General features: G+C 42.7%; 1 pseudogene; it reads left to right on the top strand.

Moving 5' to 3' along the window:
- The window catches only part of LOC148134921 (uncharacterized), a 45170-nt pseudogene extending 34450 nt beyond the window's left edge, over window positions 1–10720 (top strand).
- Window positions 10721–23901: the final 13181 nt, after the last annotated feature.

Genomic DNA, 23901 nt, shown 5'->3' with positions numbered 1-23901 from the left:
CTCATCTGCTCCACCCTTCTCTCTGAGCTATCATCTTCACCCCAACCTCATTTACCTTTGGCATTTTCAGCTACCTTCTCATTCGTCCCATCCCCTCCCAATTATCTCTCAGGTTCCCTTTTCCACCTCCTCATTCTTCATCAAGGGCTTGTGACCAACAGGTCGATTTTCCTGCTCCGTGGATGCTGTCTGACTGGCTGTGCTACTCCAGCACCACAGTCTTCGATTCTAATTTCCAGAAACTGCAGTGCTCCCTTTCTCCCATGCAAGAATGATATGACAATGCTGGGCTGGAAATCCCGGCTGTGGGAAACCGTCATGTCAGGCTGTGACAGCCAATAAAAGATGGGACTGTCCGCGATTATAATAACTGTTCGTTGTCACTGAAGAAGGCTTCCATAGAGGGCCACCCAGCAGGGTCAAAGCTGCAAAGATGGGAACTCACCAAACTGGACTGCTGGAAGTCACCCGTGGTTGAATGAAAAGAGCTCTCATTACTGGAATCAGCCGTTGAGATCTGAGGGAAGCATTTCCAAAACTCCAGGGCCACGTGCTCAAAGGGAAAAAAAACTGGAATAAGTGCAAGGTATATTGTCTGCATTCAAGACTGGCAAAGGTTTCTTTCCTTGACATTTGATTACAGACTTCGTCACTTTTCCTACAACTATTTCAGTGTTATCCAGCCAATTCCCAAACACATGTTCATGACTTAGCATGTGAAGAGCTGCGACTCATGTCCTAGCTTGCATGCCTCATGTTGCCACCCAGCGTCTTCAATTCAAACCCCATTTCGTTTGTTTTAACATCTCGACTAAAGTTTTTAATGCACCTCCATCTGCTCTTGCATATGATAACTTCAAGAAGCTTCATCTCAGGAGTCCTTGATACAATTCACAGCTAGTATCAAAGCTGACAGTATTGCATTGTTTCAAAAAAAAAACCTTGATGTCAAATAGTTCACACAAAGTTAGAAATATCTCCGTGATTTGAACCGTCCATATGATTGGAGCCCCAGTCAACCGCGATAAGTTTTCCACCTGCACGGTGAACTCTGATGGATACAGCACTCCCGAACTCGATAACGTCCTCCAGCCTTAAAATGCTTCGCGGTTTTTACAATATTTTCTAGTTGCAACAGCCTTTCGTGAACCTTGTCACATGTGGCATACTTTTCGCACTTTATTTCGGACTCAGGCAGTATCAGACTCGAATTTTGGCCTGAACACTACCCAGAGCAACTTTGGCAATGGCGAGTCCAGCGAAGTCTCATACCAGCGAGGGCGTTGGTGGGGCAAGACAGATTCGGACTGTGGCAATTTCGATCCCAAGTGCAGGGGTATGCTGAAGGGACTGCTATTTCTCCACCAGGACCATGGCCCATAGCGGAGAACTTCACGAAATGGACAGTAAAATTGAACAATTTTATTTTTATTCATCTGCCTTAATATCGCACGTCAAAACTTATTTTTCTGCGTTTTAAGATGGTCCAAGAATATGGCCATAAATATGAATACATTGCACTGTATTCGCCATGACATCATATGAATAAAATCAAACCTCTTTCAAAGTATATGACTCAATTCAATCTTACATAAATCTCTCGCCTGCCTTGGACTCCACAATCCTCCATGTAAACTTCCCCTTCTCACAGAGTTTCCTTTTTTCTTATTAGCAGTGGTACTTTACAACTTTTCAATATGCCGGAAGCTAACATTCTTGTATCAATTGGATTCAGTTATCATTAAGTAATCATTTCATATTAACTGATCATAGAGGTCAGTGAACTTTGAAAAATACGTGACTCCACTTCTTTGAAGAAAGGAACGTTCCATGAATTTCAAGCAAGCTTAAAAGAAAAATTTGTGTTAAGCGATATAGTTGTTGATGGAAAATCTTCGCACTCTAGCAATATGTGACACCACTTCCTTTGAAAACGGAATATGCCATGGGATTTCGAGCAGGCTTAGAAGAGAACCCTGTGTTTAACGATATATTTGTAAGGTGGGGAGAGTTCAGTTCACGGCCTATATTTTCAAGGTTGAATAAGACACAGATGGTTTACTCCCAGTTTGGTAGCCCTCATGAAGAAAATGTAACAGCAGCTGGGACTTGTAAATGTATATGAAATAAAGAAAAATTGACTAAATTAAATTTGTATAGTCGGGGCAACTTACAAATAAAGTTTTTATATCTGTCGTTATTTACTGTATCGGACCTTAATACAATTTATATGGATCATTATTTCCTGATTTTGTTTAGCATTTGAGGCATACAGGCGAACGAACTGTTACAAGCATCCAGCCCAGCAGAAGAAAATGGTCAAATATGAGTAAATGCTCGATTCAATGCAGCATTGCCAATTGACTGAGGACTGAGAAAAGTTCTCAAGAACGTCAATATTCAGGTTCTATCAGCGTATGCCTTCACTTTCGACTCAAATATGGATTGAAGATGAGTCTGTAGCACAACTAGAACTAAATCTCACATAGTAAAGGTCAGTCATCACATAATGCATCAAGTCACCAGGCTGTAAGTTTGTGGCTTCGAACGAATTAATAAAGAACTGCTTTCACTGACTAAGATACCTAGCTGAAAGTTTGAAGTTACACTGCTTGCAAACTGGAGTGGAATATCCTCGAGGCTTTACAAATGGAGACGAACCAACTTAGTTTATGCCTGCGTCCTAAGCTGAACCAGAAAGCAACAGCTGTGGTACACCTGTCAGGTCGCTGCCTCAATAGTGTTATAATATATTAAAGGTTCCTGAGTTCTTGCAAAAGACTGCTCGTTTGCCTTACTGGTTAAAGTCTCAAATGTCCAAACTAATTTTAGAATTTGAGATTTTGCACTCCTAAAATTTTAACGACGAACGATATACTTGTTTTAAGCTTCAATTCTTCCATCTTATCGTGATCACACAAGCCCCATAAAACTTCCTATCTCTATCCCTGTCCCCAGAACTTAACCCTTCGCTATTTCTACATTCATCCCCAGGCTCACAAACCTGCACAAACCATCAGTATTTTGAGCACAGCTAATGTTTTCATTTCTTAGTGAATCTCAAATTCATTTCTAATCTCTTTATTCAGTTGATTTCAGCTGCTGTAATTAATCCTTCGAAATACACTTTGCCACATCACTTTTGTGACTCCTCTACGTAACTTCAAGACACTGCATCAATTTATGCAAATACTACATTTGGTTTAATAGCTGCAATAATTCTTTGGCATATAACATCATCTCACATACATGGTAGATTTAAATATTCAGGTTCATCCCTTCGCTATTTTTGTAATTGAATCATTGGCTCCTCCCATGAATCCCTTTCCGACTGCACTGCATTGAGCAGAATAACATGACTATTTGTTCAGTGACTAATTAATGCCTGTCCCCATGGATTGTATTTGTATCAATTGAGCGGGGATTGCGTGATTGTTATCTACGTAAGTGAATCCTTGCCATAAAGTTTTCCAACAGTATCAGAGGAACCAAGATCTTGGACACCAGCAGAGATAAGTGAATACAGACACAGACTGAGACCGACAGAAGAGGAGCTGAGAGTCAATACATCGACATCTTCAGCAAATCCTCTTGAATCCAAAACCCGCCATTGAAATTTAACAACAAATGGATCAGAATATGACAGTAACAGATTGGTATGGTACAACAATGCACCAGGCTTTGCGAATACCAGCGTGGAACTTTCCATCAAGTGCTGAGACACTTGGATCAAAAAATTGGAATGCGATCCCAATTAAGAGAGATTTATCCTGGACTGTTTACTTTCTTTCTGTATTTTACAATCGGATGTCAGTAGCTTGGCGGATCCAATATATACTTTATATTCTTCAATGCTTCTACTATCCTATGCTTGCAATTGTTGGTGTTCCTCGTAAGTAATGATAATTGTTCTTTTTTATATATTTATAAATCAAACGAACTTATCTGGATTATTATTCTTGCATTTCAGTGCAGCACTATAGATACGATTAGTGCTCCTAAAGAGATTCTTTTTACAGATGAAACATTTGAATTCACTGCTAGTTGTATTCGTGCTCTCATTATCTAACTATCTTCTTTTTATTTGCGTCTGGTAGTATTGGTAGTCAGTGCCAGAATTCAAGTCATATATTTTTAATCCTCAAAATTCCTCTTTGTTGATATTCTTACTTCAGTGCTGGTAAGACCAAATCATTCTCTTCAACATTGAACAGAAGCTCGGTTCCGCTGCTCTGGGTGAATTTGAACAAGACTATCTTCCACCTTTAGAATATTTCTCGATTCAGACACTAGGTGCACCATCTCACCACCTGCATCAATGCTTCTTTGTGCGACCAGAGTCAAACTGTGAGACCACGTGTGCCTTTCTGAAGTTGAGACTCCACAATTCTCAGAAGGACTCGTTTACAATAAATACATATTGGGAAAATAGAAAACATCTTCCAAATCCCGACTGCTCGTACCATTTCACTCCAATTCTGTTCAACTGACATCCTGTACAAACGCATCTACATTAGGTTCTCGTTTGGCCAAAAAAACTACTTTCTGCTTTCATTATTTTGTGCAAACCCAGATGTGGCCTCACCCAATTCAATGTTTCCATTCCCATACATTTTCAATGAAGTTAGACTTTTGTAGTCTGTTTATTTGTTAATACTGTTAAACTTTCAAAAAATGCTGCTCATTTCGGAAGAAGCTGTAAAATGAAGTGGCATACCTGTAACACTTCTAATTGGATGAGAATCCTAGATAAAAAGGACCCAAGGGTAGTTCAGTATTATTAGCACATTTCCTCCTCATTCTGCAACTTTACTTCTATTCTAACAATTCGCACACCAATCTATATCGACGAAGTTGTGTGAGGACAAATGTGTACCATTCTAATGTAAATTATCTTCTTGAAGAAAATGGGAAGCAAATGTCTCTATGGGTGGTCATAAAATGCGGGACACTGTAATTTCAATTATCATTCAAAACAATGTTTTGAAGTATTGCTCTTCTGTATTTTGTGATCGTCAATTCTCTATGAGGCAAAAACATCACAGTCATGTTAGCTTTAATTTGTCTTGAGTCTTTGATCCTCTAAGCACGGCTGAAAATGTTGTAAAATTATCAGGAATGCTTCAACGAGAAGCTCCGATATTTCGGATTTGGAAGAGTTCATGCAGAAGCAATGGTGCAAAATCAATCTTCCCCTAACCAGAGTGTTTCATTTGCCAATCCAGGGTTGTGTTTACCCATTAATGCCTCAAATATAAATGCATGATAGTCACAACAAACTCATTCTCCGTGGGAAATTTAAATTTTCCCAACATTGACTGGGATACACGTAGGGTCAGAGGACTATTTGGGGTCGAATTTGTAAGATGCGCCCAGGAGATTTTTCTAGAGCAGCATGTCAATGGTCCGACGTTGGAAGCGTCCACATTGGATGTGCTACTTGGGAACAAGCAAGAACATGTAGTAGAAGTTGCGGTGGGGGATTTCTTTTGGAAAAGTGACCACAATTCTTTAAGTTTTTATATACTCGTTAATAAAGAAGACAGAGTAACTAAGGGAATAGTACTAAACTGGGCCATGGACAATTATAGCAAAATTAGGCAGGACCTCGAAAATGTGGATTGTTCACAGCTATTTGAAGGGAAGTCCACCTTTGATATGTAGGAAGCTTCCAAAGATAGGTTAAAGATAGTGGAGGAGAGTCAAGGTCCGTCGAAGGCAAAGTATAGGAAGGGCAAGATTCGTGAAACGTGAATAATTGGAGAAATTGTACGACCAGCCAAGAGGAAAAGAGAAGCGTATATAAGATCTAGGCAGTAATGAACAGAATTGGCCTTGGAGAAATTTCGGAAGAGTCGGACAAGTCTTAAAGGAGGAATAAAGCGGGCTAAAACGAGTACTTTTAGAGAGCAGAATTAAGGAGAATCCCAAAACATTTCATTCTTACATACGAAGCAAGCGGGTAAAAAGAGAAAAGATTGGCCCAGTAAAGGATAATGAAGGAAGGCTGTGTGTCGAAACTGAGAGAATGGGTGAGATTCTGATTGATGACTTTGCATTAAAGTTCACTGAGGAGAGGAACATGATGAATGTTGAGATTAGAGAAAGATGTTTGATTATTCTGGATTACGATGTCACAAGTAGGGAAGATGTGTTGGGCAGGATAAAGCTTATTCAGGTGCACAAAACACCAGGACCGGATGTGATCTATCCCACGTTGCTGAGGGAGGCGAGAGAGAAAATAGCTGGATCACTGACAGATATCTTTGTAGCATCCTTAATCACAGGAGAAGTGCAATAGGACTGGAGGTTGATCATTTTGCCCCAACATACAAGAGGGATAGTAGGGATATCCCGAGAAACTACAGAGCAGTAAGCCTGACTTCGGTGGTGGGACAGTTGCTGAAGAGGGTACTGCTGGACAGAATGTACATATATTTAGAAAAGATTGTGCTTATCAGTGATCGGCAACATGTTTTTTGTGCGGGGGAGAACGTGCCTTACTAAGTTAATAGAGTTCTTTGAGGAAGTGACCAAGTTGATAGATGAAGGAAGGACTGTTGATCTCATATACATGAACTTTAATAAGGCGTTTGATAAGGTTCCCAATGGTAGACTAATGGAGAAAGTGAAGTCACATGGTGTGCAGGGTGTTCTACCTGGGCGGATAAAGAACTGGTTGAGCAACAGGAGACAGAGAGTAGTAGTTGAAGGGTGTTTTTCGAAATGGAGAAAGGTGACCAGTGGTGTTCCACAGCGGTCAGTGTTGGAGCCATTGTTGCTTGTGATGTACGTAAATGATCTGGAAGAATGCACCATTGGTATGATCAGCAAGTTTGTAGATGTCAGAAAAGTTTTCTGGAGTAGCAGAAAGCATCAGGGACTGTCAATGAATACAGGAGGATATAGATAGACTGGAGAGTTGGGCAGAAAAGTGGCAGATGGATTTCAATGCAGACAAATGTGAGGTGATACATTTAGGCAAAATTAATTCGAGACGAATTATACAATGAATTGAAGAACCTTGGGAAACGTGGATGGGCAGAGAGATGTGAGAGTGCATGTCCAATCTACCCTGTAAGTTGCTGCACAGGTGAATAGAGAGGTCACGAAAGCATACGGTATGCTTCCCTTCACTGGATGGAGTATTGCGTATAACAGCTGGCAAATCATGTTAAAATTGTACAAGTCATTGGTTTGGCCGCTTTCAGAATACTGTGCACAGTTCTGGTCGCCACATTCCCAAAGGGTGTGGACGCTTTTGAGAAAGCACAGAGAATGTTGACGAAGATGTTGTCTGGTACGGAATGTACTAGCTATGAAGAGATGTTGAGTAGGTTAGGTTTGTTTTCATTAGGAAAATAGGAGATTGAGGGGGTACCTTACTGAGTTTTAAAAAGTCATGAAGGATATCGACAGGTGAATAGGGACAAACTTTTTCCCATGATGAAGGATTCAATAAGGAGAGGTCACGGTTTCAAGGTCAGAGGTGGAAAGTTTAAGGGGGATACAAACAGCAAGTACTTCACAAAGGGGGTCATGGTCATGTGGAACGCGTTGCCAGCAGAGGTGGTAGAGGCAGGCTCGGTAGATTCATTTTAGATCCATCTGGACAGATGCATGAGTAGGTGGGGAGCAAAGGGATACATATGCTTAGTATTTAGGGTACAGATAGAAAATTTGGAAATGGCTCAGGCTTGGTGGGCAAAAAGGCCTGTACGTGGGTTGTAAATTTTATTTGTTCTTTGTCTCTCTTTCCATATCTAAGATTTGCCTACCATTGTTTGTTAAACTTAAAGCAGCACATTCCATTCCCTTGCAGCACCACCTGCATGCTCCCTTATATTTAGAAAAATCGCCTGGGGCACATTTTAAAAACATTACATCGTGCAAGTCTTTCTCACGTTGCATATGCCACTTAATTCTGGGGATTTTGAAAGCATGGAGAAACTGCATGGGATATCCTTTGGTTCTCCCAGTAGTGTTGGCTCTTCATCGTGACTCATGTTAACAGAGAGTGGTTGCAGGAACTAAACTCAACGTCACACCACTTAAGCACTGTTAAACAGAATAAAAGAAAGCATTACCCGCAACGGAGAGTCTGATGAAGCTTTCTTGTGCTCTGCAACTTGTAGTGCTTTCTGGAGCAACTGTTATAGAAGTTGCGTTCCACTTTTTCATATTATATTTAACCTAATGATACCAGAATTGCCAACAGAGATCTTGAAACAGCAATAACGGAATGCGGCTAGTTACATTCTGGATAGATTGACAAGTATTCGATTATGAACAATGCCAATTAAGAGTCTTCTTTGAAATGGTGGATTTTAGGTAAACCCCAGTCAAGGATGAAACTAGCCCCTTTCAAAACATGCCATTCAAATAACCAAGACATTAGCTTGTATTTTATGTCAAGACAAGCTGAAAGCACTGCATTCCAGATGTGATTCGAATCGTCACACACAAATCGTATTTGTTCTTTTAGAAATGTTGCTTAGGCCTTAGAAATATAGATTTTTGTTATCTAAAATACCCAGAGACATCCATTTTCAATTAAGCACACAACCAGATAGTCCAGAGTAAACAACCTCTCCCTTCCTACGTTTCAGCATGTACATGGTGAGTTTCGTCTTGGCGCGAATAACACATAAAAATCCACTTCATTTCTGCATACCTGTGGAGACATTTTCCGTTCTATTTCCCAATCTAGATCATCCGAATTCCTGTTATTATGCTGTTTCTTCATCAACTCTATTTTCTTATCTAATTACTGACTCTTCCAAGATTGGAATTCTTCCCTGCAGTATCTGAAAACCTTTATTAGGACAATCTTTCCTCATAATGTAAGTACGCATTCCATTGGATATGACTTGTTGTTAAAATAGATATTCGTACAGCCAGTCCGTCCTCTTTTATCAATTGTGTTGTAGAGCTGTCACATGGTTAATGACACCGCATCGATTGAAACAGCTTTGTTTTCATGAAACCCTTAATCAAACTAAATTAATTTATTTCTCAATCTGCTCTGCTGGAAGTTGACCCATCCACTTTTGCTGATTCTCCTCTGTACATGCACCATATATCCGTAGAAAAATACATGCAATTACATCAGTTTCTCACACTCTTCACATTATGCATATACTTCACTCCTATCACACCCAATTGTCTATGGCACTCAGTAAAGGCAAAGGTTATTTTATCTATGTTTTGACATGCCTAATCTATTGTGTAAAGTTCTGGCACATGCCAAGGATGCTTTGAAGAGTGTGTAGAAATTAATAACGAGGGTGTTGCCGGGTATGGGGCATTTTAAGTTATTACGGAAGATTGGCTAGACTGGAATTGTTTTCACTGGAATGCAGCAGATTGGGTGCTGCAGCATAGAAGTTCATAAGTTCGTGAATGGCATTGGTAGAGTGGAAAATATGAAGCATTTCCCCTGTGTAAAGGGTGAATTACGCAGTTTCAAGATGCAAGATGGGAAGTTCAGACGCGATGCAGAAGGCAATGCTTTCACACACAGAGTGATGACTGCTGAGAAAACGTTGCTAGACGAAGTGCTTGAAGCAGACACAATCGCAGCACTCAAAAGGCATACGGACGAAGATATTAATGGGAAGGGAAAAGAGAGTTATGGGTCCTCAAACTGAAGCAATTTTAGAAGAAAGGGCAAAATATGGCAGTGTAGGTTTGGAAGGCTGAAGAACCTGATGCGGAACTGTGGTGTTCTTTGTTATTTACTCTTGAAGTTTTTTTTCCCCCAGATTCCTAGATAACATTCATGCATGTCCTTGTACTTTGTCTCACAGTGAACGCAGTGACAATTGTGATTCTGTCCCGCGGGAAGTGTGATCTATCCAAATGTGTCACGCTCTATCTGGTGTCTATGGCAATTGCAGACTTACTGGTTATTATCTTCGATCTCATATTCAGACACATTCCAATTGTTTTCCGAGAAGATTTTCATTTCTTGATTTATATCCCTGTGTGTAATATCCATGCTGTCCTACTTTATGCAATCACTGACTGTTCCGTATGGTACACCGTCACTTTCACCTTTGATCGACTTGTTGCCATTTGCTGCCCGAAGCTGAAAAGTAAATACTGCACGGAAAGAACACCTACGATGGTTGTGGGAACTGTAACAGCTTTGAGCTGCATGAAGAATATTTTTTGGTATTTCATGTTATCAGGTAATTATTTGCAGGTCAACTTACCCTGGTTCTGTTACATGAGAGAAAATGTTTTAAATTCTATGCTCTGGGTGGCAATTGAGTTTCTATATCATATTCTAACACCATGTTTCCCTTTCATCTTGATTCTGTTGTTCAATATAATAACTGTGAGAAAGATTTTATTGACAAGCAGAGCTCGTAGGAGACTTCACGCTTCTCGTAGTGGCAACGATCCAGAGATGGAGAGTCGTAGAAAATCCATAATTTTACTCTTCCTTGTCTCAGCTAATTTCATTACGTTATGGTCAACGTTAATGTTGTATTCAATTTGGCATCGCATGTTTTCCTTGGGGTATTATGCCATATCATTGCAGGCATTCGTGCTTGAGATGGGACTGATGCTTCAGCTTCTGAGTTGTTGTACGAACACTGGCATTTATGCAGTATCACAAACTAAATTCAGAACTAATTTTGTGAATATATTGAAATTCCCCTTTACTGTAATTATTAAATTAATTGAGAGAAAGGAAGGATTGAATTATTGAAGATATACAAACGTATCCTCTTGTTAATTTGTTATTTGGTGAGGATTTTGTTAACTGATGCGACTGTGTAAGTATTTTTTGGCCAAAATCTATATGAAAACAAATGCGGGCTTCTCCTATATTAGTGAATAATTGTTCTCACTAAATTGTGACAGAACAATTCAGAACAATGAGGAAGAGAACTGTGAGTGCACCCTCGAGACAAAAGCTGCTCCATTGGTGGCCATGAGATGATCTGGATTGTTGTAAACGTCTATCTGGTTTCTTCATGTACTCGGAAGAAACAATAGTCACACCTTTTCTTATCCGGCCAATAACACTGACTGAACACTAACTGTGATGAGGGTGGTTCAAAAAGCTTAATAAAGTGCTCAGAATAAGTAATCAGTCTCAAAGAGAAACTGGACTAAACAATTTCCATCTCAGAAATAACAAACAGCATCAATGATATTGTAACATTACAAACGTCTGATGCTATTGCTAAAAGTTGGAGAGGTTTACAACAGGGAGGTCAACTGAAATCCTGAGGTAACACTTGTAATAATTATTCTTTATGGACAATGTTCTCGACAGTTACATCACAGGATGACAATTTGCATACACTTCAATTCACTAAGGTAATATCAAGAAATTGTTGAATGCACGTGAAATTGGTAAAGCTGTCAGACCTGACAAAATTTCAGGCCAGAATAATAAATACTTATGATGTAAAACCAGCAGCACGACTGTTTTTTTTTTTCAGTTATAGCTACAATGCTGGCATCAACCCAACAATGAAAAACATGGTCCAGACATATCCTGAAGAATGACAAATCCAACACCACATCACTCTTATCTTGGTTATGAATAGTCTGAGTAAAGATGTCGTCAACAGAGCAATCAATGAGCACTTGCTCAGCAACAACTCCCTCAATGCCAACTCGTCTACGTTTCTGACACTTCATTCACTAATATCATTCCAAGCTTGAGAATGTAGGATACTCCCAAAGATGACACCAGCATGACACCCATCCACATTAATTCCATATGTGACTTTTTGCGGCATTTATTACATTAAGACACTCTAGAAAAACTGGAATCAAAGACATTTATACTTAAGTCTCTCTGCTGGTTCTGACAAAAACTGGCAAAAATAAGTTCGGGGTTTGATATCAATTTGAATGCTTGCAGAACATCTCCACAGTAGTTCACCAGAGTAGTATCATTTGCCTAAAAACCTTCAACAGCTTCATCAATGATATTTCCCATTTGGGCAACATGAAGATTCGTGCTGGAAAGTGGGAACGACGATTTGTGCAACATGTATGTCAGTCAATGGTCATGTCCAATGAAAGAAAATGATCCATTGGCATTCAATGACATTATCATCACTGAATCCACATGAGGACGTTTTTGCATCAGAATAATGGATGTATACTGTGCAAACGAGGCACTTTCCTGCATCCAATGTGTCGTGACAAAAATGCATCATTGTTTTTACCAAATTCATTTCTAAAAAAAAATGATGTTAGGAGACTTTACATGCGCATCCAAGTCTATTATAATGCTCAAATATTATCGCCTCAAATACCATTTCTGGCACTACATTTCAGACTATGATCCGAGGACAAACGTTCTTTTTTTGCCACAAACCCCTCAAATTATGCTCCCTTGATACTGAGCATTCATTTAATCGGAATATTGGTTTCCGCTCACACTGTGCATTTCTCTCAACAGTGTGTACACCACTATACAGTCTTTACTCAATCTTCAATTCCAAAAAGTCCCTGAGATCTGTCTCTTCAATTCACTCAAGGTAATATCAAGAAATTGTTGAATGCACTTGAAATTGGTAAAGCTGTCAAACCTCACAATATCTCAGTGAACCTCTCGTCCATCCAGATGCTGCAACCACATTCTTCCCCATGATTTTAGAGACGATAACTACACACAGTAATCCAATTGCAGACTTATCAATGACATGCAGAGTTCCAGAATGAAGTCCCTGTTCTTACAGTCAATGCCACGCCCAATGAGGAGAAGCATCAAGATTAGAGTAGTACTTGAAACGCACAGCAGGTGAGGCAGCATTCGAGAAACCGGAAAATCGACTTTTCGGGCAAAAGGCCCTTCCCAAAAAGTTGATTTTCCTCCTCCTCGGATGCTGCCTGACCTGCTGTTTTTTTCCAGCATCACTCTAATCTTGACTCTCATCTCCAGCATCTGCAGCACTCACTTTCGTCCAATAAACTGAAGTGTTCAATATTCCTTGCTAATTATTTTTCACCTTTACTGCCAGCATCAGAGATATTCGCATAAGTACACCAACATTGTCCTATTCATTAAAGATTCTTAATATCTTGTATTTCAAGGAAGCTCAGTAAATACTATGGCTGCCACACAATAACGAGGAATATTAATTTAATTACAGCAGTATGCACTCCCTTATCGTGTTTGCATGGTTTCGGCTGGGTGATATGGTTTCCTCTTAACGCCCAAATGTTTACACGTTAAGTGAATTGGCGAAGATAAATTACTCTATATTGTCCAGAGACGTGTATTTATGTCGATTAGCCATGGTAAATGCCGACTGATTGCGATAGGGCTTGGTGGGATGAATGGTTCAGCGTGGATTACCTTCTGCGTTTCTCTGATGACTCGTGGGGCCAAATGGCCTTTTCCTTCGTTGGAGGCAAACCATACTACTCCCCTTCCAATTCCTTTTTCCAAAGTATGTCATCTCAGATGTATCAGTGACAAAATTCATTTGCTGCTTGTATGTCAGACCAATCCATTTATATCTTCATATAACCTCACACCCCTCTCGTCACTTTCAACCACCCAGCCAATTTTTTTTAGATTAGATTACTTACAGTGTGGAAACAGGCCCTTCAGCCCAACAAGTCCAAACCGACCCGCCGAAGCGTAACCCAAACAAACCCATTCTCCTACCTTTACCCCTTCACCTCACACTTCGGGCAAATTAGCATGGCCAATTCACCTAACCTGCACATTTTTGAATTGTGGGAGGAAACCGGAGCACCCGAACGAAACCCACGCAGCCAATGTGCAAACGCCACACAGAGGGTCGCCTGAGGTTGGAATTGAAACCGGGTCTCTTGGCGCTGCGAGGCAGCAGTGCTAACCACAGTTCCGCCCGTAATGTTGGATCATCCAAAAAAACATACTTAGCTTCTTTCCCGCATTCTCATTTAAATTATGTTTTGAATACATCGTCAAAGGCCCAGCATTGATCTTGACAGTAGATCACCTCATAACATCTCCAGGCAGCTTCCATCAGTCTCTTTCTTCGAAGCCAATTTTGTATCCAACTTCAAAACTTGCCCTAACAACATTAGCTTTTACCTTCTTTTACCTTATGACAGACCTTCCTGAAATTCATATCACTGTCATCAGAACTCGTGGTCATCTCCTTCAAAAATTCTTCCAGATTTGTTGGTTATGATCTCCGTTTGTCATATCCATTCTGAATATCACTGATCAAAATTATCCCTCTAAATCCAACTTTGAGCAGTTTAGGTGGATGAGATATGATAAATTGTGTAGGATAGGTTGATTAGGCACGGGAAATGCCGGTTCACACGGTTAGGTTGGGATTTGTGTCCATGTTGGCAAGATCTCAAAGCTTCAGTGGGACTCGATAGGCTGAATGGCCTGCTTCTGCACTGTACACATTTGATGATGCTCTGATTTTGAACGGAATTTAATTTTATCCTTTACTATTTTCTCCAGTAGAATCAGAATCCCTCATGTTCGATTCGCTAGCCTGTAGTTCCCTGGTTTACGTCCACCATCTTTTTAGCAAATTGGAAAATGACTGTCTGTCCTCCAGAACTCTGGAACCTTCTCTGTTGTCGGACATGGATTCAAACTTTTGTCAGAACTCCAGTAGTTTCCTCGTTATCTCCCGCAATAGCCTGGGATAAAACTCACGTAGACCTGGGTATTTGTTCAATTTACAATCAATAATGCCTAACTCTCCTTCTTTCTAATATGAATCTGCTCAAAAACTTCACAGGCAATTTGCCAAAATTTTGTAGACATTTTTGTCTCGAGGGAAGACATGTGAGAAGCACTGATTTCTTAGTCAGCCAATATTTTTGAGTTTCTCATGCAGAGTCGCCCTTGGCCCCACATAGGCTTTAATATTTCCCTCATCATTCTGTTCGATTCATATTCTTGCAGAACATTTTCGGATTTTATCCAATCTTACCTTCCAGGGTATTATCATACCACAATTTTCTCTCCTTCTTGTGTTCCTCAGCTGACAAAACCCCCATCTTTACCCCATCTGGAACATAGAACTATACAGAAAGCAGAGGACTTTCAGCCCACGATAATTTTCTGAATCTGACGCCAAATTAAACTAATCCCTATTGCTTGACAGTGCTGCGTATCACTGGATCCCTTGCATAGTGATTTGCTTATCCTTAAGCCCCTTAGATGCCACAACAGTGTCTTCCTGCATCATTACTTCTGGCAGCGCATTCGTGTGAACCTTTTAAAAAGGTCCGTTACATCTCGTTTGAAATTTTGCGCTCACTTCAATTGGTTGTCCCCAGTACTAGATATTTCAATTCTGGGAAAGAGAGTCAGGCGGTCAACCCCAGCTAAACATCCCATAATGTTATGGACTTCTAAGAAATCTTGCCTGAGCCTCCGCCGCTTCAGAGGAAATGCCCGAATTTTTCTAGACTCTCGATAAAGCCCCAATCGCCAATCCAATATGCAACCTGATAAATCTCTTTTGCACCCACTCCAAAGCACTCACATCTTTCCAGAAATGTAGCGGCCAGCATTGAACAAAATGCTCTATGTGTGACCGAAATAATTCTTATTATGCTTCAACGTGGCAAACCTGGCTCCTATATTAATGTCCCCAAACAATAAAATCAAGCAAGCCGTACACCTGCGTTACCACCGTGGACATTTTCAGGGAATTATTGAGTTGAACCCGAAGATCCCTCCTTCCAGCAATACTTTTCGGTGTTCCTCTATTAATTGTAAACTTTTACCTAATGTTTCGTTTGTAATAAAAAAAGCACCTCACTGTAACTTGGATTACTCTTCGTGTGGCATTTACCCGCCAATATCTGCAAATGATCTTTATCCCACTGGATCCTTTCACCAATTTGTAAATTATCCATAAATTAACTGAACTTTGCATAGCCTGAAAATATATACAGGAGAATCTCGATTATTGGCGGGCACTATTTTGTTCGGAGAATCTATTATTCGGTTAATCGATTAAATGCTTTCCATCTGGGGTAATGAGTTCGATAAGTCTGCTCCCTGTTCAGCAGTACACAGCGTGCGAGCGCCCGCCCCAACACCGCGCTCCGCCCCCAACCCCGTCCAACACTGCCCCCACCTCATCCCCATCCATCACCGGCCCCCTCGCGTCCCCGTCCTGAATCCTGTCCATCACCGCCTGCCCCAGCCCCAACCCCACCCATCACACGCCACTCCCAACTCCCTCCCCAAACACGTCCACCACCGCCCCTCCCGCCTCCAACCCTGCCCATCACCGCTACCCCTCCCGCCTCTGCCCCAACCCCGTCCATCACCATCCTCATGTCCCCCACTCCCAACCCCATCCATCACCGTCCGCCACCCGCCCCTAACCCTGTGCACTGACGCTCACGCCGCCACCGCCCATCACCGCCCCCTCCCACGCCCCCCGCCCCAACCCCGTCCATCACCATGCCCAACCTCAGAACCCCGTCCGTCTCTGCATCCCTCCTGCGCACCCCAGTCCAACCCGCGCCCCCCGCTCCGGGACAGCCGTATTGGACACAAACAACATGACAACTGCTGTTTCTGCCTTTACGAGGTAAGTCTCCACATAGCGCACATACACACACACACAGACACAAACGCACAGAGCCACATACAATACATTTTACTGTATCTTTTTGAGAGGTTCCACATTTGCCTTGAACAGGACAATATTGGAGAGATTGTCTATGGGAGGGGGTTTAGGGTACACCCCTTTGTAGAACTCCATGGAAAGTGTTGGGAGAGACAGAGGGCGCGAGATCAATTACTTGGAGACGGTGCTTTTTTAATCGCAGTAAACAAAATATCTAATCACTGTTGGAAACAAATCTTTGATGTAATATTTCTCTCGGGATCTCGAGATCTCCTACGGATAATCCAATGATTGACGGAACAATCCATATTGTTTGAGGATTGACATGTCAGTTTTTCAACAGGTGCTGCAGAACCGAGAGGTGTGCAATGTTTTTTAGTCTGTAGCGTTCTGATAATTGCGCATAAAGAAAACAAGAGATTCTCAGAGACGTTCAACATATTGCAAGTTACACTGATGATGAATATTTTAGCTGGAAAAAAGAAGGACAGAGAGAGGCAATCTAGGCTATATCATTTGTATTTATTTATAAACAGAAACTGTTAGAGGAACTCAACAAATTCAACATCGTCTTTGGTCGGAAACCAGATTTAAAATGTCATGTCACATGAACATTCAAGGTACCAAACATACATTTTCGTGACAAGTCACTGAGTCTTTGGAATCCAGTGGATCCCCAATATCTTTGCCATTCTGATATAAGCAGAAAAATGCGACATTCCGTGTTTGTAAATCGAAAAGTCATGTACGCTATTTTACAATGGTGTGTTTTCTTGAAACAAGCTGCAAGTTCAAATGTTACAGAACTGAATTGATTTAACTTTAGCGTATCACATACTCAAATGTGTCCAGTGATAATATTGTAGTCATCACAATACAGCACCACCTTAACTATAGAGGTGACTCATTACAGTCATTTTAGATCAAATTGTTTGGAAACGCGAAACGTAACAGAAATAAAGAAACAAATATTTCAAAAGTATATTCCATGGTAATAAAATAGAAAAGTAAAAATGTAAAAAGCTCCGAATACAAGCCATTCTGATAGAGTCCATATCAGTTACTTGTCTCAAAGGATAACTTGCAAAACTTCGTTGCGACGTGCACGAGAACTAAAAACATATGAGTTACCCCACAGCAGGTGCCATCCCTTCGCCGCTCGGAATACTTCCCTGACGCCACTGAACCTACACTCGCACCACAACCAGGTGCGATTCACTCCCCTGCCACGCAAGCCCTCATGTCCAGCTGCGACTGCAGATATTGCTTTGCTGTCGCCACCATCTGCCGCAAACGACAGAAGAACAAGCCTGCTGCTGCTACCAAAGGTACCAAAATCCAAGAGAAGCCGTGCCCACTGCTACCTTCTTGCTGCGGTGTGGGTGCAGCCAAACAACCCACAAAATGTTTTTTTCGCGAAAATCTGTTCCATTTCTCAAGGATATTGTGTCATTGTTTTTTTTCCAGAGGTTTAAGAACAGCTTTCAGTTCCAATTAATTTGGTTTGCTGCAAATATTAAAGGGTATTGAGAAGTATTTTTGTTTATATGTAAACAGATGAGAATTAAGGTCAAAACAGTCATGTTTCGAAGTGACCTGTATAATGAAAGGGGAGTGGTCAGCTCTCCAGGCGAAAGTAAGGACTGCAGATGCTGAAGACTAGAGTCAAGGTTAGGGTGGTAGTGAAAGAGCACAGCAAGTCAGACAGCATTCGAGGAAGCAGGAAAATCGACGATTTGCACAGGACCTCTTCTTCAGGAATGAAGGGCTGATGAAGATCTCCTTCCCGAAATGCGATGTGCTTTACCAGCACCACTGTAATCTGGTCACCTCTCTAGGTGAACCATTTCATTCACTCTAGAATTAATTGTGAGGTTAACAGTGAGCTGCGTGTTAGCAACCTCTCTCTCTTTTCTGCCATTCAAATTTCAACCTATCAGCTACTGATCCATTCATTTCCATTTTCCAAGGGGGTTTGCTTATTGGGAAAGCTGGGTGCATTCGGAAACGCATTATTAATTCTAGTTTTGCTTGACTGAATTATGTCTGAGTTCTTTATTCTTTTCTTTGTGTTTTATTGTGTAATTTTGTGAATACATATGTTTCTGTTCTTAAGCCGTTAGTTAACTTCGCTAACCTATTCCGGGTAACTAACACTGTACACTTGCCGAATCAGTTTAGATTCGGGGCAGCTTGCTTAAGAATTTGCTTTGAATGGTCTGGCCCGGTCCATAACAGATTTGGACTCTGAGGAATATTATGAAACCCTCAGCTCGGAGACCCACAATTTCTTCCCCTGCTTCCTTCAATAACATAGGACATATTTGAACTGGTCCTGGGTACTTATCTCGGCTTATACAATTTAAGAGTTGAAACACATTTTCTTCTGTAATGTGGCCTCGTTTTGAAACATCACTGGATATATTTATTTCCCCAATTTCCCGAGCTTCCATCTCTTTCTCCAAAGTAAATATTGACGCGATATATTCATGAAGGATCTCAACCATCGAGAAAGAACAGGCCATTAGGCCACGGAGTATGGGATGTCGAGGCCTTGTCAGGAGAGTGAACCCCGCATGGCCAGAGGCTTATCGACTGTGTTGTTGAATTGTCAACTGTGTTTCTGTGTTTTTCCACCTTTACAGGAAGGACTGTAATGTCTTACATTTACATTTTGTTTTCTTTATTCTTCTGCTTTGCACCAAGGATTTATATATCGTAGGTGGTATCTTTGTACTGAAGATTACATCACATGTTATGCCCTGTAATTTGTTTTTAGTTGAGATTAGATTAGGTCCCCTCCAGTATGGAAACAGGTCATTGGGCCCAACAAGGCCAATCGAAGAGTTACCCACCCAGACCCTCATTCCGCTACCCTAAATTCACCTCTGACTAAAACACCTAACTATATGGGCAATTTTATATGACCAATTCACCGGATCTGCACATCTTTGGACAATGGGAGAAACCGGAGCACACCGACCTTGACACGGGGTGAATGTGCAAACGCCAAACAGACAGACGCCCGAGGCTGGAATCGAACACGGATCGCTGGCATTGTGCAGCAGCAGTACCAACCACTGAGACATCGTACTGTCTTAATGCTAATGCATATAAAATCAAACCTACTTCTTCTCCTGTGGTTCCACATATAGATGGCTTGTTGATTTTAAGGGGCCGTATTCTCTCCATAGTTTCTCTTTTTCCCTTAATATACTTGTAGAATCACTGTTGATTCCCCTCAACTAATTTGTCAAAGCTATCTTAGACCCTCTTAGTCCTTCCATTTTGATTTCCCTCGGACATACACTCCTACACCTCTTGTGCTACCAAAGGAAATTATTTTACCCTGACTTCCTATATCTGAGTTACAAACATTTGCTTCTTAACTTGAGCCTAAATACCGTCTGCCATGTACTGTTCCCTACTCATTCTAGCGTTTGCCTTCACACTAAAAGGAACATACTCTCTGAACTCTCATTATCTTGCTTTTGAATGACTCCCACTTGCTCGAAATTCCTTTATCTTTGAACAGTTTTGGCCAATCATCTTTTGAAAATTCCTGCGTAACACCATTAACATTGGACGAAAGTGAGTACTGCAGTCGCTGGAGATCAGGGTTCAGATTAGTGCTGTTGGAAAAAAGCACAGCAGGTCAGGCAGCATCTGAGGAGCAGAAAAATGGACATTTCCGGCAAAGGCACTTCAGCACGAATGTATCTGGGAGCTTCTGTGTGGAGGGATAAATGGAAGCGGGTGGGACTAGGGCAAATGTACCTGAGAGCGCAATAGTTGGATGGAAGTGGGAATGAAGGTGATAGGTCAGAGAGGATGGTGGAGCGGATATGGGGGAAGGAAGATTGACAGATTGGAGAAGCCATGACGATGGTGCTGAGCTAGATGGTTGGAACTGGGGTAAGGTGGGGGAGGAGAAATGAGGAAACTGAAATCCACAGGGATCTTAGGTGTTGAAGTGTCCCGACGAGGAAGATTTGGCGTTCTTCCTCCAGGCGTCCGATGGTTAAGGAGTGGTGATTACAGGGGCTCAGGACCTGCATGTATTTGGCAGAGTGGGAGGGACAGTTGAATTATTTAGCCCCAAGGTGGTGGGTTTGATTGGTGCAGGTGTCCTGGAGATGTTGTCTGAAGAACTCTGCGAATTGGCGTCCAGTCTCCACAATGCAGAGGAGAACGCATTGGGCGCTACAGATACATGAATGTCATGTGTGTCAGTGCAGGTGAAACATTGTTGGCCGTAGAAGGCTCCCTTGGGATCTTGGATGGATATGAGCGGGAATTGTGGGTGCAGGTTTTGCAATTCCTGACGTGGCAGAAGGTGCCAAAAATGGAGTGCAGGTTGTTAGGAGTCCATGCATCTGACCCAGGGAGTGGTGGACGGAGCAATGTTTACGGAAAACGGATGAGGGTCGGAATGGAAATAAATTACTGGTGGTGGGGTCCGATTTAGGTGGCGGAACGGTAAAAGAAAACGATGCGATCTGTGTGGATGTTGGTGAGGTGAAAGGTTAGTTGGGGTTCTGTCCTTGTTGCCGTTGGAGGAGTGGGCTTCCAGGTCAGAAGTACGGGACGTGGATGAGAGGCACGGCTGGGCATCTCCAAACACGTGGAAGGGGAAATTGCGTCAAAATTGGCCTTGCCACAATTCATAACATTAACTTGTGGAAAAAGCCTTTGCTTTTCCAGAACTATTTTCAGTCGAATTTAATTATGTTTCCAAACTAATTTAATTATGTTTCCAATTCAGAAGAGGAAACACTGTTGAGGCCCAGATCCGATCAGCCATGAGTGGTCGGATGTCTGCACATACCTAATGTGTTTATGACTGTATGCTTTATGTGCATGAGCCCTTCTTCAGGAATCATGCCAGAAACGTCGAATCTCCAGCTCCTTGGATGCTGCCTGACCTGCTGCGCTTTTCTAGCAACACATTTTCAGCGCTGATCTCCAGCACCTGCAGTCCTCACTTTTGCCTGTATGCTTCATGTGTTTGTTTTTGCGTTTGTATGTGTTTCAGTGTATCTATGTGAGTACCTCTACTTCTGCATCTCTCAACATTTCAGGTTCTCTTGTTTTGCTAGTGGACGGATGGAAGTGGGGGAAATGATGACACTCCTCACTCTCTCACTGTCTTTACATCTGTCTTTCCCTCTTGTGTTAAAAGTGATCTCATTATACGCCATGCTGGCCATGCCATTCCACTGTACAAGCAGCAGCTTTCACGGAAAAGGCATAAAAAAGTGACTCTCACACATTTGAATTCAATTGGCTTTACTGTCACGTGCAATCTAATGAATGCACATAACCGTTTGCAATGCAGTTGTTTATGGTGCCACATGAGGTACAACGTAGCTAGATACAGATTCTTCGGTTTTTGGTGCAAAATTAGTAGAAGTTTAAATGAATATCCTGCAGAAAATTAAAAGAAGAAAAATAATGGACAATATATAGAGTCATCACGCATCAGTCTGTGCCAGCAAAAGTCTCCAGACTGCACCGGGCCCTGTCTCCAGAGGTCACAGGGTCCAGTCTGCAGACTGCAATGCGCCTCGTCTCCAGATGGCACCGGGCCCAGTTCCCAGACTGCACGAAGCCAAGCCCCCAAACCGTGTTCAGCCCCGTCTCCAGTCTGCACGGGTCAGATTCTCTGGATGGTACTGGGCCCAGATTCCAGATTACACCAGGTCCAGTCTCAAGATCACACTGCTCAGATTCCTCAGACTGCACTGAGCCCAGCCTCCATACGGCGCGAGGCACAGTCCCCACACCCCTGCAGCGCCAGTCTCCAGTCTGCACTGGGCACAGTCTTCAGACTGCACAGAGCAGAGACTCCAGATCATACTGGGCCCAATCAGCAGGGAAAGCTGGGCTGAGTCTCCAGCCTGCACTGGGGTCAATCTCCAGACTGTAGTCGTCAGAGTCTCCAGATCACCCTGGACAGACTTTTCATACTGCACCAGGTCAAGTTATCAGAAGCAGCAGGCCAAGAAGCCAGGCTTCACGGGATCAAGTCACCAGACTGCACTCAGCCAAGTCTCCAGATTGCACTGGGTTGATTCTCCAAACTGCACCAGTCCAGTTTCCAGATAGTTTTTGGCTGAGTCTCCAGACCTCACTAGATCGAGTCTCCAGACGGCACTGTCCCAGTCTCCACACCATACCAGGTTGAGCCACAACACCGTAACATGCCCAGTCTCCAGACGACAAGAGGCTAGTCTCCAGACTGCACCAAACTCCAAAGCATTCAGGTCCCAGTCTCCAGACGCCACCAGGCCCAGACTCCAGACTGGACTTGGCCCAGTCTCCAGCATACTCTCGGACCAGTCTCCAAACCACCTCGTTCTAATCCTCTAGACTGCACCAAGCCAGGTCACCAGTCCACGGCAGGACAAGTTTTGAGACCAACCCCAGTCTCCAGACCTCACTTGGCCTAACATGAAGATCACACTGTGCCCAGTCTCCTCACCTCACCAGGCCCAATTTCCAGACCACTCCAGACTGAGTCTCAAAATTGCCCCAGGCCAAGCCTCCAGACCACACTGGGCTCAGTTTCGAAACAACAGCGGGCCCAGACTCCAGACATCTCTGGACCAGTCTCCAAGCCGAAGCTTGGTTATTCTCCAGACCACACCAGTCCCCATCTGCAGACCAAGTCAGGCCCAGTCTCCAGACTGCACTGGGCCCAGACTACAGATTGCACCAGTCCACTGTCGAGACCACACCAAGCTCCGTCCCCAGATGCGCCAGGCCTAGTGTTGTGACCAACCCCAGTCTCTAGACCATACAGGGCCCAGTCTGAAGAACACACTGCGCCCAGTGTCCTGAGTGCACCAGGTCTATTCGCAGACTGTACCATACCGTCTCTAAAGACCTCACCGGGCTGAGCCACAAGAGCGCAACATGTCGAGTCTCTGGACGACACTGGGACTAGTCTCCAGACTGCACGAGGATTAGTCACCAAACATTTCAAGGACCTGTGTCCGGATTCCACGGGGCCCAGTGTCCAGATGGGACTGGGCCCAGTCTCCAGCCCACTCTAGAGCCAGTCTACAAAGTGCATTGTGGCAAACCTCCAGACTGCAGCAAGCCCAGTCAAATGGCCCCACTGGGCAAAGTCTGAAGATCACATTGTGCCCAGATTCCTGACTGCACCAGGCCCAATTCCAAGACAGCGCCAGCCTGAGGCACAACTCTGCCCCAGGCCAAAACTACAGATTGCACCAGGCTATCGTCTAGACCACACCAAGTTCAGTTGCCAGACAGCACCAGACCCAGTCCCGAGACCAAACCC

The sequence above is a fragment of the Chiloscyllium plagiosum genome, unplaced genomic scaffold (assembly GCF_037043375.1).
Source record: "Chiloscyllium plagiosum isolate Xiang-an unplaced genomic scaffold, Cpla_swu_hap1 HiC_scaffold_52, whole genome shotgun sequence".
NCBI classification, from domain to species: domain Eukaryota; kingdom Metazoa; phylum Chordata; class Chondrichthyes; order Orectolobiformes; family Hemiscylliidae; genus Chiloscyllium; species Chiloscyllium plagiosum.
Note: the sequence above shows the minus strand (reverse complement) of the source record. Positions and strands in the feature narration are given on the sequence as shown.